This window comes from Paramormyrops kingsleyae, chromosome 10 (assembly GCF_048594095.1).
Source record: "Paramormyrops kingsleyae isolate MSU_618 chromosome 10, PKINGS_0.4, whole genome shotgun sequence".
Classification (NCBI taxonomy): domain Eukaryota; kingdom Metazoa; phylum Chordata; class Actinopteri; order Osteoglossiformes; family Mormyridae; genus Paramormyrops; species Paramormyrops kingsleyae.
In genome coordinates, this window is record NC_132806.1 from 694,706 (window position 1) to 712,301 (window position 17,596).

Consider the following 17,596-nt stretch of genomic DNA (forward strand, 5'->3'; position numbering starts at 1 on the left):
TGAAGATGTTGCAGTTTGGGAGTGAACCATGGTTTATTGTTGTTGTATGTGCAGAAGGTCTTGGTCGGGACACACACATCTTCACAAAAACTGATGTATGATGTCACAGTGTCTGTCAGCTCATCCAGATTATCAGATGCAGCTTCAAAGACAGTCCAATTAGTGCAGTCAAAACAGTCCTGCAGTTTCTGCTTTGCTGCATTGGTCCACTTCTTCACAGTTTTGACTACAGGCTTGGCACGTTTAAGCTGTTGCCTGTAAATTGGAATAAGATGGACCATACAGTGATCAGAATGTCCTAAAGCTGCCCGGGGGACAGAGCGATAGGCATCTTTTAAAATGGTGTAACAGTGGTCCAGTGTGATGTTGTCCCTGGTGGGGCAGTCGATATGCTGTCTGTATTTAGGAAGTTCCTGGTGTAGATTCACTCTGTTAAAATCACCAAGGACAATAAAAGGGAATAGGGATATTTTCTTTCCAGGGGGGGTGATCTGGTCAGCCAGCATGCATTTACATCTGAAGCTCATTTACATCTGAATGTTGGTGGTGCTGATAGACTGTGAGAATTGTATGCTTTGAACTCTCCAGTGCTTTTTTAATACCATTCAGTGACTGATGTTGGGAAGACAATGGATATTTACTGTACACCTCCATGTCTCCTGGATTACTGACCCCAAGTCATTTCTGCTACATGGCTTTACACTGTACAATATTTATATTTACATTTAAAGCATTTAGCAGACTTATCCAAAGCAACGTACAAGGTATCAAGGTACAATAAGCTGGGTTTAGAGGAGCTTACAGTTTTGATGGCGAGTCCGGCTCTGTGATGGAGGGATGTTAAAGTGTTTTCTGTCTTGTGATTTCTTCTATTTCTATTTAGCCGTTTAGATGGTGGACCAGACTTCACGAAATAGCGCTCTAATGTGACTAGCCTTTTTCTGCGTATTGAAACTTTTCAGAAATGCAAGACTTTGCCAGTGCTTTTGTTCACCACCCGAGTGTATAGTCGTGAACAGATGTGAAATTTTGGCCAACTTTTTCATTGAAATTCGATTTGTATGTGTTCAGAAAAATTTGTGATCAGAGGCTTTAAAAGTGTTTATCCAAATAGGGACCTCAAAAAATGTCCCCAAAAGTAGGAAAATTTCAGGTTTTACTACACTTTGGGGGCAATTTGGTCCTCAAATGTGATCTATGCAAACCCACACACAAACACACACATACTACCAGTCAAAAGAGATGTTAATGACTTTCACACATTCAGTTGACCCCCCACCCCCAGCCCCCAGCCCCCAGCCCCACCACTTTTCTTGTGCTTGTGGGCAGTTCCTTGCTCAGGGTATTTGCTATGGTGAACTTTCATGCAAAAAACATTTGCACTTTCAGGGTCCCTGTGTGGCTCAGTGGGCTAAGCCTGTGTGCTTGTGTTCCCTGGGTCACTGGTTCAAACCCAGCCTCAGCATGTCAGTCATGACTATACAGTGTATAAATGTTTTTGGTAGACGATCATACTTTTTTTCCACTATAGTCTTCTGGTTTCTAATTTACATGCCAACAACAGTTTTGACTGGTAGTGTGTAATGACTGTTTAGTAGTGTTTATTTAACCGACTGGCTTGATAGTCAGAATATGGAATAGTCTTCCTGATAACATAGTGCAAGCTGAATCCTTGAGTTCCTTTAAATCAGAGCTAGATAAGATTTTAACAACTCTGAGCTATTAGTTAAGTTCTCCCTAAGCGAGCTTGATGGGCCGAATGGCCTCCTCTCGTTTGTATAGTTCTTATGTTCTTATGATCTGAAAGCAGTGTTTCTTATGTTAAAAAAATAACCTCACCTTGACCGCTTCAAACATCTGTCTCATCTGTCTCATTGTTTCATTGTGGCCAAGCAGAGAAGTTAATGACACATTCACACATCACCCCCCCCCCCCCCCCCGTGGATGTGCAGCCACCAGCAGCCTATCCGGCTGTTAGCCAGACAGAAAGAAAGAACACACCTTTATTCTCCACAGTCAACCTTATTACTTTGTTTAGACCTGTAATTAGTCTGTCACACACATCTTGGGTCACTCTCTTCTCCCAAAATAACTCTTGGACATGCTGCTGCTTTGTACCTGGCTTGGCCTCCTTGCGCATGAAATCTTTCATCTTGTGCCAAACAAGCTTAATGGGCTTCAAATCTGATTAATTTTCATATACCTCTCATTGCTTGACAATATCAGTCTTAATACTTTGTTTAGGCCTGTAATTATTGTATTGGACATATCTTGGGACCGCCTCATCTCCAAAGAGGGAAGTAAAATAAAATTGTAATTTCATCAATAAACTGACTAAAAACACATTTTGACAGTTTTAGGCCATCTTTGCCTCACAACAGAAACTATTTCTAAATTTCACAGGCCATTTATTGCAGTGTAGTAAGTTTATTAATGAAATTGGAATTTTGTTTAAATATAGGGAAATTGTACTTGCTTAGATTTTCATTTTTTGCAGTGGAGTTACAATACCTGATTCAGGTATCTTACCTGATTTCAGGTAAGTCACTTCAGATTACTGCTCTCCCTGGTGGATGGATAGATCATTGCAAGTACTTTACACACAGAGAGTTGAGGGGTGGATCATGCCGGCCCCCTTTTTCATTACATCATCGTGGGGGATCTCATTACAGTCAAGGACCAGCCAAGAGCCAGTCAAGGTCCTGTCAAGGACCTGTCATGGAAAGTGGGGAAATTTTAAGCGGCTGGATCTGTATATACAACAGCTTGGCACCGTAACTTACTGCCATAGATCGAGAGAATTATTAGCAGTGACTCAAACAAGGTTTTGCTGCAGTGATGCTAAACTTATGGCCATGACTGTATACAAAATGTTGGACAGAAGTGACAAAACCAATGTTTTGACTCAATGGATGATTATTACTAGCTGCTTTTGACCCAAGCAACACGAAAATAACATTGTCTTGCCAGGAACAAAACAATTTTTTTTTTTTGCCTTGTGTAATCATTTTCATCCTTGTGTAAATGGTGACTGACGGGGGTTACGTCACCCACGGGTCCCGTGTTGGGTTGTGGTGCACGAGTGGCTGGTTTAGGTTGTAATTAGGGCATTTCGCAACTAAGGTTCCAACTTGGTATAAACAGCCGTGCACGCAATTATACTGCTTAGGATCGGTGAGGATAAAAGCCGTGGGAAGCTGGTGGTAGGGGGCGTGGTCCGGTGTTTCCGTGACATTTCTGCAAGCGACTGGGATTGTGGTGATCGGCTGGTTGTCCTGTGTCGGGCTACCGTGCAAGGTATTAAGCGATGGTGGTTGAATGGTGTGGCAATGTGTGTTTTTTTTTTTTTTTTGGTATGTAATAACTACTGATCTTTTCTTAGACTGGGTGCCAGGTGATGGGTTTATGCCGAAGCCCAGGTAGGATGCAGGTGGATATATGGTGCATATAATAAATACTGAACTCATGTATTTTGTGGTTATGGTGTAAATTGTGTGCATATGTTTGCAGGAGTTGTCATCGCTGTTTTGCCTGTTTCTATTTTTTTAATTTCTTTTTGTTTTGTGAGAAGATGATGTGGTTTGTGATTTTTTATTTTTTTGGTATGGTTGTGAACAAGTGAGTGGTCACCAATAAGGCTAACTGGGTACTGGCTGGTGTGAGTCCTGAGGGTAGTTCATTGATCTTCTTTCCATCCATAGAGCCAGAGAACGTGGTGCTGGAGTTTTGGGGGTTGGTGTGGCCTTTGCACTGCATGGAGTAATTTAGGTGTCAATTAAGAAGCACTAGCTCTATGTTGTGGTTTGCTGTGATTTTTGTGTGTTGGTAACTTGCACCGGGATATGTGAGCTCTTGGTGTGTGTGCTGTGGTGTTTCCTTTTCCCTCCTTCTCCAGGTAATCACTCTCCCTGGCTGGTTTATTGGTCAAGGTGTAATCATAGAATTGGATGGCCAGTACCTGGGTTTTGACCTGAACCCCTCCTTCCTGTTCCATGATCTGGTTTTAGTCATGCTGTGACATGCTGGTAATTGATGTCATTTATAAGCTGGGTTTTTTTTTTTAAAGTATTGTGTTAATAAATTGTTTTAGTACTGGAAGCTGCGACAGTGCTCTGGAGAGCCACTCGGGTATGGGGTTACTGTCAGGATGCTGCCAATATCAGGATTCCAAAACAACCTGTTTCATATTTTCCTGGGTTACAACCACTTCAGGTAAGTAGATTTTGAAAATTGAAGGAAATTGGTTAATATTTAGGGGTGGCACAAAGGAACCTGAAAATGATCTCTAGTTTAAAACTCAGTAGGACTATTCATGTGAGCAGTTTATTCATGGATTCTGTAACACATCAAACTATTTAGGTTATATTGAAACAGGTCATGAGAACTTGCAGCAACAAATATTTGTGGTGGTAAAAAAGTGTTACACATAATGTCGGCAGTTTGATTTTTGAGCAATTAATTTATTGGTCCAGTTAGCCAAATTTGTGCTGCAGACCTTGTTTTTGGTATTGTTTTTTCAATGGCTGCCATATCAGTGCTGCTTGTGCTTGCCTGGGGACACATTAAAAAATGGGTAACATGATTGTAACAATGAGGTATGTGGCCTTAGTATACTGAATAGTAAAACTTTACAAATCTGTCAAAGCTTTGAGCCTTTTTCTTGGGCTTGCCATGTTATTGAATCAAACATGTAGCTGCTGCATTTACTATTGGTTGGCAAAAATACAAGTTTGGTTTATTTTAAAACAGTTATTGAGAAAAGCATCTGAAAACACTAATAAAAAAAAATATTCTGGCAGGCAGACATAAGTAATTACACAATGGTTAAAAGCAGCATGATATCATGGTGCCAGGCAGATCGAAGTATTGCAGCGGCGGAGGAGAAATAAGGCAAGACAGTTTCACATGACATTGTTCTTTGTATCAGCCCCTAAAAGGACCACGGTCAAGCAACAACAACACTATGACACATGGCATGGAAACATAGGGAGGTTCCATAATGGACAGGAAGGCACACACACGGTAGGTCATTACACAACAAGAGCACATCAGGATTACACATACAACATAGGTGAGGGTACATGCGATACTCAGGAGCACAAGAATTTACACTAACAAATATACTGTATACAGCTACTTATAACAAGATGTATATAAGGGCTATATATATGGCCCACAAGCATGCCGGGATATTCTAATCCCATCGGTGCTACAATATGTTATTAAAAATTTTTTAACAAGAGTAACATCTAAAACATGATGCTCTTTCAAGGTTCCTGAGAGCAGCATGTGCAAAGTTTGATGGTGAATAGCAATACAGTTAATTTGGTAACACTTTATAATACTGTTCCGCAGTTAACAGGTAAATATGCAGGAAGTAAGCAGCAACAAAGGAGTAGTGCTTCATTAACACCTAAACCAATACTATTCACTACTAAGGAGTTATGCTTAATTACTCAATAGGTAACAGTGAACTAATTATTATAGTAGTTCGCTACTACAGTGGTACCTCGGTTCTCGAACTCACTAGAACTCGAATTTCGAAGGTGTGTCGTCACGGAGGCGGTTCCAGTTTGTGCAGCTGAGTGAGAGGTCGCAATGCATCTAACCGTAATGCATTGCGTCAGGATCAGAATGCGTTGCTTTAAGCCAGCGCTGTAAGCACCCAATGACCGGACTGGGGAAACAAACTGAAACGCGGTCTTAATACAGAGGACTAATGACAACAACCAGAAACAGCTGATCACATGGGGATCCCACGCGAGGTTAACGAGGGGGCGTGGCACACGGAAGGAGCGGACGATCGGGGCAGGACAGGGGTAATTTTTTGATAAGATCTTTATCGTTTTGGACGCCAAAAAAAAAAATGCTCTTGTTTTATCCTGTTCATTTTGTATTGAAATGCTAAAAAAAAAAAAACATATTTAGGTGTAATTTTGGGGGGTGGGAACCAATTAATTGGTTTTCCATTATTTCTTATGGGAAAAATTCGATCAGAACTCGAACTTTTTAGGATTCGATCAGGAGTCCGGAACGGATTAAGTTCGAGAACCGAGGTACCATTGTACTAGCGAACTATAATAATTAGTTCACTATTACCTATTGAGTAATTAAGCATAACTCCTTAGTAGTGAATAGTACTAATGTAATGAAGCGCTACTCCTTTGTTGCTGCTTACTTCTTGCATATTTACCTGTTAACTGCAGAACATTATTATAAAGTGTTACCGTTAATTTTACGTATAATATCAAAGATTAGTCAGTCAAAATACCTTTCAACCGTTAATTTAATGTAGTTTCCAGGGCAATTTTTGCGTGTATTTGCTTGAGGGACACTGTTTTACAAAACATTTCAGAATTTTTGGTCCGTAACATTACGTTTTATTTCCGGTAGAAATAAGAAAAGAAAATTTGCAAATTTTCTAAAATAATAAAACGTGCGTTGTATATCTAGATATGTGCACGTGTATTCATGCTGACAGTCATACAGTCAGACAGGGATCACATTATTGCAAGTACAAGAGGACTTCATACCTGTTTCTAGCAAGAATAAATCTAGGAAATTGCAACCTAGGTGGTTTAATAGGGACATAAAGTATAAAGTAAGTAGGAAAAGGGCTTTGTTCCAGAGATGGAAAATAACTGATGATGACATAATAAAGCAAGAGTATCTAAATCTACAGGCTGAATTAAAAAATGACATTAGACGAGCTAAAAGGAATGTCGAAAGGAAGATCGCATTGGAGGCTAAGGATGACGTTAAAAGTTTCTTCCAGTATTTTAACTCTAAAAGAGCTCTAAAAGCTGAAATTACTAATCTGCAGGATAGTAAGGGTCTTATAATTGAAAACGACATTGACATAGTAAATGAGTTCAATGATAGTTTTGCACGGGTATTCACTGTCGAGGACACTAGTAACTTACCAGTTCTTATTACTAATTCAACATCGTCTATAACTAATATATATATAACTGAAGCTGATGTTTTGCAAAGCCTAGCTAAGCTCAAAATAAATAAATCACAGGGCCCTGATGGCATCTTACCTATAGTGTTAAAAGAGATGAGGGATATTATTTGCCGACCCTTAACATTACTGTTTCAAAAATCCTTATCTGAAGGTGTGGTACCTTCTGATTGGAAGCATGCCAACATAACGCCCATTTTCAAAAAAGGGGATAGAAGTAATTTGTCAAACTATAGGCCAATCAGTCTAACTTGTATAACTGGTAAAGTTATGGAGGCTATAATCAAAGAGAAAATGGTAGATTACCTGGACTCAAATAACATTTTGAGGGATAGCCAGCATGGATTTAGGAGAGGTAGATCCTGTTTAACAAATCTGTTGGAGTTTTTTGAGGAAGCTACTCAGGAAGTTGATGATAAGAAGGCCTATGATGTCATCTATTTAGATTTCCAAAAGGCTTTTGATGTTGTTCCCCACAAGAGGCTCTCACTTAAACTCAAAGCGACAGGTATTTTAGGAACTGTAGCGACTTGGATTGATAACTGGTTAACGGATAGGAAGCAGCGAGTAGTTATAAGAGGCTCGATGTCACAGTGGGCCTGCGTTCATAGTGGGGTACCGCAGGGTTCAATTTTAGGACCACTTTTGTTCCTAATTTACATAAATGATATAGACACCAATATATACAGTAAACTGGTGAAATTTGCAGATGACACCAAGGTGGGTGGTGTAGCAGATACTGAACTAGCGGCTCAGCAGCTACAGCGGGATCTTAATTTAATTAGTGACTGGGCTGACACCTGGCAGATGAAATTTAACATAGACAAATGTAAGGTACTCCATGTAGGGAGCAGAAATATAAAGTACAGGTATTTTATGGGACCTACTGAAATAAAGGTAGCTGATTATGAGAAAGACCTTGGTGTGTATGTTGATGCTTCCATGTCTCATTCTCGCCAGTGTGGAGAAGCAATAAAAAAGGCCAATAGGATGTTGGGGTACATCTCCAGGTGTGTGGAGTTTAAGTCAAGGGAGGTAATGCTAAGATTATACAATTCCTTGGTGAGACCTCACCTAGAATATTGTGTACAGGTTTGGTCACCATATCTTAAAAAGGACATAGCGGCCTTAGAAAAGGTGCAGCGTAGGGCCACAAGAATGATTCCTGGTCTTAGAGGAATGTCATACGAGGAAAGGTTATTTGAGCTAAATCTGTTCAGCCTCAAGCAAAGGAGACTGAGGGGGGACATGATCCAGGTCTATAAGATTCTAACAGGTTTGGATGCTGTTCAACCGAATAGTTACTTCAGCATTAGTTCAAATACAAGAACTCGTGGCCATAGGTGGAAATTAGCGGGAGAACATTTCAAACTGGATTTAAGGAAGCACTTCTTTACACAGCGTGTAGTCAGAGTATGGAATAGTCTTCCTGATAACGTAGTGCAAGCTGAATCCTTGGGTTCCTTTAAATCAGAGCTAGATAAGATTTTAACAACTCTGAGCTATTAGTAAAGTTCTCCCCAAGCGAGCTCGATGGGCCGAATGGCCTCCTCTCGTTTGTATAGTTCTTATGTTCTTATGTTCTTATACACGCATGTAGTTATAACTATCTGTACGTCTTTATATATCTGTGCTCATCGTCTCGAACAGACTAATAAATATAGTGGTGTGGGAGGTAGGGGAGAAAGGGGCTGCTTAAAGTCTGAGCTCTCTTCTGACAGAAAAAACATAAGTCCATCAGCCCACAATCTACAAAATCAACTGACAAGAAGCTCCACCCACCCACGGAAGACGCTGCAGGAGTCCTGCAACCCTGTGTTTAGGACTCCCAGAGACACAAGCGTGGTACCATTATCCTGCCACCACCAAGTCCAATGCTTATTTACATCAGTTGTACCTGTTTTTACCTGTTTCCAGATGTAATCCAGGTTAAGTTTATATATATTTGAATCTATTGGCTGTAATTCCAGATACTGTTACACTGACGGGCACCATAAATTGCTAGAATTAAAGAGTAGTAATATTGCAAGTGCTGAGCAAAAGTCACAGACAAAGAAAATGTTTAAAGCTATTTAATTGGGTAGTAAGTATATTTTTGCTCAGAAAAAAACACACAGTTCAGTATTAGATATATGCTAATCAACAGTAACACTAAAAAAATAAGAAATTCTTCTGTTCTTCAAAAAGTTACTGATATCTTGTTGGATCGCTAGTTGAACAGCACTTTGGTTCCTAAACCACTCCTCAGGAGCACCTCAGCCTTTCCGTGTATTTGTTAAATTTCACCACCAGCTTACTAGATAAGCTTAGTTAAATAAATTGATGAGGTATTGATTAACAAAAAACCGAGTATGCTAGTGATCAGTTCAACAAATACATGGGGACAGCCGTTTCTAAGATGAGATAATAACACTGCATTGATCCCTGTGGCAAAAGTTTCTTTTTGCCTTCCTTGTCTTGCTCTCCATGACACACAGACAAGTGACAGCAAGCTTGACAGCAAGGGGCAGCCAGCTAGAGCAGCACCCATGGAGCTGCGAGTAAAGAGCCTTGTTCAAAGGCTCACAGACAAGACCATTTTGCTGAGGCTGGGCTTGAAACTGCAACCTTTTGATTATATGAACAAAAGCTTAGTCCACTGAACCACACGATGCCCCCAGATGTGCTGTTTCTGACCATCTTGGTACTTTAAGCAAGAGTCCAAATGACGCCCTTTCACCACTCATCACCAATATAAACTATATGGACAAAAGTATTTGGACACACCTCTTAATGATTGAATTTAGGTGTTTCATTCTGACCCATTGCTACTGGTGTATTAAATCAAGCACCTTGCCATGCAGTCAGGTTTCCAAATATTTGTGAAAAAATGGGTCATTCTGAAGAGCTCAATCAGCTCAGGTGTGATAGTGTCATTGAATGCCACCTTTACAATAAGTCAGTCTATGAAATTTCTTCCCTGATAGATATTCCACGGTGAACTGTAAGTCATATTATTGCAATGTGGAAGGGATTAGGAACTACAGAAACTCAACCACAAAATGGCAGACCATGAGGACATAAGAAATTAACAAACGAGAGGGGGCCATTCGGCCCATCAAGCTCGTTTGGGGAGAACTTAACTACATAGCTCAGAGTTGTTAAAATCTTATCTAGCTTTGACTTAAAGGAACCCAGGGTTTTAGCTTCAGCTACACTAGCAGGAAGACTATTCCATTCTCTAACAGCGTGTGGCTCAGTGGGCTAAGCCTGTGTACCTATAATCACAAGATCACTGGTTCAAACCCAGCCTCAGCATGTCCGTGGGTCCTTGAGCAAGGCCCTTAACCCCCAGCTCCCTGGGCACCCCAACAGGTGGCTGCCCTTCGTGGACAATTTACTCTGCAAAGAGCAAGTTGAGGGAGGTTTAAGAACAATTTCCCCATGGGGATAAATAAAGTATCAATTATTATTATTACACGCTGTGTAAAGAAGTGCTTCCTCAAATTTGTTTTTTGTTTTAAAATGTTCTCCCGCTATTTTCCACTTATGGCCACGAGTTCTAGTATTTAAACTAATATTGAAATAGCCATTTGGCTGAACAGCATCCAGACCCGTTAGAATCTTATAGACCTGGATCCTTAGTCTCATTTGCTCAAGGCTAAACAGATTCAGCTCAGCTAACCTCTCCTCATAAGACATTCCTCTAAGACCAGGAATCATTCTCGTAGCCCTCCGTTGCACCTTTTCTAAGGCAGCAATGTCCTTCTTAAGTTATGGTGACCACACCTGCACACAATATTCTAGGTGGGGTCTTACCAAGGAATTATATAAAAGTAACAATTCAATTTCAATTCAATTTTATTTATATAGCGCATTATCACAACATTACATTGTCTCAATGCGCTTTACATTTCTGCCTCGTAAGGACCCCCCATTGAGTAAGCCAAAGGCAACAGTGGCAAGGAAAAACTCCCTAAGAGGAAGAAACCTTGGGAGGAACCAGACCCAAAGGGGGAGCCCATCCTCCAGGGGCCGGCAGATGAGTCAAACAAACAAGATGAAATGACTAAGCTAATACAGACAAGATGAAATGACTAAGCTAATACAGGGGTTGAAATATATGTCTCAATGCAGCGGCCGACCGGTGCAGGCACGTGGTGCTTGATGCACGATGGCAGGATTAATAGACACACAGCCGCAGGATGGATGGCGAGGCATCGTGTTGAGCCAAGGGCAGGCAGGTTGGAGGGTAGTTGCCGGAGGTGGAGGTAGTTGTCTTGCAGGCCGCAGAGGCATAAACTCTTCAACGACATTGTGCTCCATGGAGCACACCCCAGAAGGGGTGAGGGAGGAAGTAAGAATAATTGTGTATTAGCCAGAGTTGAGGAAACCAGAGGCAGTGCAAGCAAAATGATCGAGTGCAATATTCGTCTAGGCTCCGGCAGATCTGAGTATAGCAGCATGAGAAAGAGGGAGAGACAGGCGGGAACACAGGCATGGGGACTCCCTGAACATCAGCACTCTAGTGTAAAGCTAGAGTGACAGCACTGACGCCTCAGTTTATCCAAAGCCAATGACACCGATCCCCACCCAGCTCATCACCTCATACTGTTAGTCTGACTGGGAGTGAGGGACTAGCTGGAACCAGAACTAGGTTTCCTATACGCTAAGCTATACAAGTGCGTTTTTAATCTAGACTTGAAAAGCGAGAGTGTGCCTGAATCCCACACAACCGCCGGGAGACCATTCCACAGCTGTGGAGCTCTGTAAGAGAATGCTCTGCAGCCTGCCGTAGCCCTGTCTACTTTAGGAACTAATAGATATCCTGCTCCTTGTGAACGAAGCAGGCGAGAAGGTTTGTAAGGGACCAGAAGATCATTGAGATATTGTGGTGCAAGGCCATTCAGAGTTTTGTAAGTCAATAGTAATAATTTGTAGTCAATCCTAAACTTGACCGGTAGCCAGTGCAGGGAAGACAGGATAGGGCTAATGTGATCAAATTTTTTAGTTTTTGTTAGAACTCTGGCAGCTGCATTTTGTACTAACTGAAGTTTATGTAGGGATCCAGATGGACAACATCACCTCCCTTGACTTAAACTCCACACACCTAGAGATATAACCCAACATTCTATTGGCCTTTTTTATTGCTTCCCCACACTGGCGAGAGTGGGACATGGAAGCATCAACATACACACGAGATCTTTCTCGTAATCAGCTACCTTTATTTCAGTGGAATCCATAAAATATCTGTACTTTATATTTCTGCTCCCTGCATATGGATTACCTTACATTTATCTGTGTTAAATTTCATCTGCCAAGTATCAGCCCAGTCGCTAATTAAATCCAGATTCCGTTGTAGCCTCTCTGCTGCTAGATCAGTATCTGATACACCACCCACCTTGGTGTCGTCTTCAAATTTAACCAGTTTACTGTATGTATTGGTGTCAATATCATTAATGTAAATTAGGAACAATAGTGGTCCTAAAATTGAACCCTGCGGTACCCCAGGGTCGCCTAGTGCTGAGGCGCACAGTGCGTAAAAGTCACCAACACTCTGTTGACTTAGTAAGTTCCAAATTTCCTCTGGCATTAACCCCAGCACAAAAACTGTGCCAGGAGCTTCATGGAATGGGCTTCCATGACTGAGCAACTGCATGCAAGCTTCAGATCACCAAGCATAATGTCAAACTTCGGGTGGAGTGTTGTAAAGCACGTTGCCACTTGACTCTGGAGCACTGCAAACAGGTTCTGTCTTAATCTCTGCCAGGTGAACCTTACCAGCCTGACTGCATTGTGTCAACTGTAAAGTTTGGTGGAAGAGGGATAATGGTATGGGGTTGTTTTTCAGGAGCTAGTCTAGGCCCCTTAGTTCCAGTGAAGGGAACTCTTAATGCTTCAGCATACCAAGATACACTGCATTGCCAAAAGTATTAGGGCACCCCTCTAAATCATTGAATTCAGATGTTCCAATCACTTCCATAGCCACAGGTGTATAAAATGAAGCACTAGGCATGCAGACTGCTTCTGCAAATATTTGCAAATGAATGGGTCGCTGCCTTGAGCTCAGGGAATTCATGGGTGGTACTGTGATAGGATGCCACCATTTGCAAAATGTCCATTTGTGAAATTTCCTTGCTACTAAATATTCCATGGTAAACTGTGAGTGATATTATAACAAAGTGGAAGCAATTGGGAACAACAGCAACTCAGCCACAAAGTGGTAGGACATGTAAAATCACAGAGTGTGGACAATGTATGCTGAGGCACACAGTGTACAGAAGTCGCCAACTGTCTGCAGAATCAATAGCTACAGACCTCCAAACTTCATATGGTCTTTAGATTAGCTCAAGAACAATGCCCGGTCAGGGCCGCGGGCGTGCGGCCAGCAGGGGGCGCCTCGGCGGGCGCCGCCGTCATGTGGCCAGTAGGGGGCCTCTCGGCGGGCGCCGCCATCACGTAGCCAGCAGGGGGTGCCTCGGCAGGCACCTCGGGTGTGCGGCCAGCTGGGCGTGACAGATGTTATGTTGTCACATGATTGATCACAAGTTTTATTACAAATTATACTATTCCAATCAATCGTATCTACTTCATATGTCAAAAGACTCTGGTTAGTCCTAGAAATATGAGAAATTTTATAATTATTTGATTTCTGTTGCTCATTCTGATATCTCATTTTATTTATATTTCTACTGACTAATGTGAGGTTATGGTCTGACAAACCTGTAATTAAATTATATGTTTTGGTTATCCTATCTGGTTTATTTGTGAAAATTAAATCTATCAGTGTTTGGGAACTTTTTACATAAGAACTATACAAACGAGAGGAGGCCATTCGGCCCATCGAGCTCGCTTGGGGAGAACTTAACTAATAGCTCAGAGTTGTTAAAATCTTATCTAGCTCTGATTTAAAAGAACCCAAGGATTCAGCTTGCACTACATTATCAGGAAGACTATTCCATACTCTGCCTACACCACTGATCATCAACTGGCGGCCCGCGGGCCGAATCTGGCCCGCTGAGCCGTTCAATCCGGCCCGCGACTGGATTCCAAAATTGTGAGGATCAAAAAGAAAATAGTGGTCCACACTATTAAAGCAACTAAAAATAACAACAACTGAGTCTCTTGTCAGAATAACCACCATTTCTGACTATATTTAGGCTACACTCCGAAATGAGGACAGACTCAGACAGACTATGCGGCGTTAAGCATTTATTGTTTCAAACAGGTTTTTTGAAAAAAAACGAACGCATAACTTTTCCTCATGCCCTTACTTAACATTTGGTTTTTTTATTTCTAAGTCTCAACAACATGCTTGAAACTAGAAACTTTGCGTTTCATGGTCTTTGAGAGTGCCATTTTACCTCTGTTAAGAGACCCTTTCCTGTCACTTCCTCCGTGTTTGTTTTTCCAAGTGCTCTATAAATAAAGTTGACTAAGCCTACTGTAATTGAGTTGAGGCAAAATATCTATCACTCCTAGTGGTTCACTGTGGTATAGGTATGGGAGCCTGAATCAAATGCCTTCAGTTTTGTAATGAAATGGAAAAAGTATAAAAATTAAACATAATGTTAAGCCAAAATTAGATTTTTATTTGATTGACATTTGTCCGGCCCCCAAGGAGACTGTCTGGTAAAACTCTGGCCCTCTGACTAGGGTTGGGCATCGAGCACCGGTTCCAACTTGGAACCGTTAAAAAAATAACGATGCCATTGGAATTGTTTATAAAATTTGTTTTCGATTCCGATCATCGGTTCCAAACACGCAAGTTTTAGTTTCCATTGTGGCCACCGTATTTCCGGAAGTGCTTGCCGCGCGCTTGTTCAGTTGCAGCTATGGAGCACGGTAAGCGGCGCTCAAAAGTGTGGCTTTATTTCACACTAAAAAAGCCTGGGTCGGCACAGTGCAACACATGTGACAAAATGATATCTTGCATGGGAGGATGCACTACGAATATGACGAAACACCTACGCCTGCATGATGTACAAATTAAGGAGTGTAGCGTGTTTGACGTGCTGCGCAGGTCCACTGTCTCGTCCTCCGGGGGCAACCCTGCGCTAACCAACGTTAGTAACGTTACCTCGTCACAACAATCAGGTAAGTGATTGTAGTTTAACAATAAAGCGCTTGACCAAATTTGGTGAACAACAACGTTACTGAAATATTTTTTCCCCTCGTAGATGAATGTAGCGTTATGCAAATTGCCCACGCTAGTAGCAGTCCTAATATTACTGCTGCTAATGCTAAACCGGTGGAGACTCGTTGTGAAACTCCATTCACATTGGCAGCAAAGCAGGGGAAAATGCCAGCGGAGAAAGTGGAAGAGTGCCACAGAAAAGTTACCGCATATGTGGTGAAAAGACTGCATCCCTTCTCTGATGTAGAATCCCCGACGTTCAGGTAACTGTTAATGTTAATCAAAGAGTTAAGATAGAAATCTTGCTTCCCAACCTATGTTAGGTCCTATCATTATGCGTTTTTATGTTCACAGGGATATGATCCATTCTATCAACCCCAAGTACACCCCCCCTACCAGAGACTATTTGGCAAACCAGTTAATCCCAACTTGGTACAAGATAGAAAAATCTAATGTAATCTCTGAGCTTGCTGTTGTCCACTCTGTTGCCCTCACTTGTGACTCTTGGACTAGCATTGCTCAAGACCACTGTGCAATGCTATTCCCCAAGCGAGCTCGATGGGCCGAATGGCCTCCTCTCGTTTGTATAGTTCTTATGTTCTTATGTTCTTATGTTCTTACTACCTAACTGTCACAGCACACTATTTAGTGGAGGGCAAAATGAAGCAAAAAGTGCTGCAAACCAAAGCTGTCTACACAGCCCAGACCGGACATGCCGTGGCAGAGGAGATCGGTGACATCCTGAAAGAATATGGCATTTTTGAGAAAGTAGTGGCTGCTACTGTGGATAATGCAGCAAATATGGACATAGCCATAAAAAGACTACAGTTTGTGAAACTTGGCTGCTTTGCTCATACACTCAATCTTGCAGCACAGAGTCTCTACTCCCTGTCTGCAGTGACTCAGTGGACTGCAAAGATCCGTACCATCATTGTGTGGATGAAGAGGTCCTCGATGGCAAAGATTGTTCTGCGAGAGAAGCAAGATCTCCTCAGTAAGAATCACTAAATTTGTTTCATTTGACCACAATGAATGCTATATAATTAAAATGCCTTTTTTAGTAACGTAAATTTTGCATGCATTTATTTTTTTCAAATAGTACAACAATAGCTGATGTCTGAATGTAACTAAATCACATAAATGTTGTATGGTGATGTTATATACTATCATTTGTTTCTTTGTATTTGTGATTTTATTGTGTGTGTCAGAGCTGCCGCAACACTCACTCACACTTGATGTGAGAACTCGATGGAACTCTCTCTACCTTATGATGGAGAGATTCCTAGAGCAATACCCTGCAATTCAAGCAGCCAGCTTGGATCAACGGCTGAGAAAGAATATGGAGAGGGACAGGTAGAGCTAGATAGGATAGATGGAAATCTGGGTATCCTACTCAATGTATTTATACAGCACAGCACCAATACACAAGATGAATAAAACACTAAGCAGCTCAAGATTCAGTTAACTTCAAGTGAGAGTCTAATGTTAGATAATTAGTAAAAGTGAAGTAGAACAAAGTGATAAATAGATAAGTGTAAGCAAAAATAACTATTAATTTTATATTATAAAATGTATCCTAATTGTCACACACAGACTTGCCCGGCTGAGTGATGAAGACTTCAGGAAGGCAGAGGACTTCATCAACTTGATGAGAGTTCTTTACACTTCCACACTTTGCGTTTCAACGGAAAAGAACCCCACATGTGGTCAGATCCTGCCAATTCTCAAAAAGCTAGAGATGCACTTTACTGTTGTTGAGGGAGACACAGTATTTGTATCCAATCTCAAGAAGCAAGTTTGGGCAAACTTGTCCAAGCGATATCAGGTAAAAATTAGGTGAACTTTCATTAAAGAACAATACATTAAATAATTCTATTCCTGTGACCTTATTGTATATTTAAATAACATTTTTATTTTACAGAGCGAGGACATCAGGAACTTTCTTGAAGTGGCAACAGCATTAGACCCACGCTTCAAACAAAATATGGATTGTGATGATGACTCTGTCGGTGTCTGTGACCGAATCAAGAGACAGATGATGACAGATTCTGAGCACAAGCAGGTTATATAATGTCATTGAAGGTCAAACATTTAATGTCTCCAATTCAGCCATTAAAATATTTGGTATATAAATACCAATTATGTTATTTATTATGTTATTAGTCAACAGAGGATGATTGTTCTGACATCACTACCTTCTCCACAATGTGGTCAGAGAAAAGGCCTGATGATGATGAAGTGGAGGAGGAAGATGAGAATGTAAGCACAGAAATGCTGAAATATTATATTTAGGATCTTAGCCTCTGCCTTAAGTAGATGTTTTTCTTTTAGTGAATAAGTCTATTCTTTGTTTTTGCAGCAACAACCTCCAAGAAAACATCCAAGAAAGTCTCCATTGGAGGAGCTTTTTGCCGATGACGATGCAGAAAAGAGGTCATCACAGAGGAGGACCATGTCCATCCAGGACCATGCAGAGAAGGAGATGCAGATGTATAAGGAGACACCACCAACCTTTA

At 41.3% G+C, this 17,596-nt stretch overlaps 1 long non-coding RNA gene across 1 annotated transcript; it reads left to right on the forward strand.

Annotated features, from left to right (window-relative positions):
• The first annotated feature begins 15,810 nt into the window (after positions 1-15,810).
• LOC111835856 (uncharacterized) lies at positions 15,811-17,109 on the forward strand. The gene is made up of 3 exons (XR_011993398.1): positions 15,811-16,074; positions 16,674-16,905; positions 17,002-17,109. It is a non-coding gene; the product is annotated as an uncharacterized lncRNA (long non-coding RNA).
• The last annotated feature ends 487 nt before the right edge of the window (positions 17,110-17,596 follow it).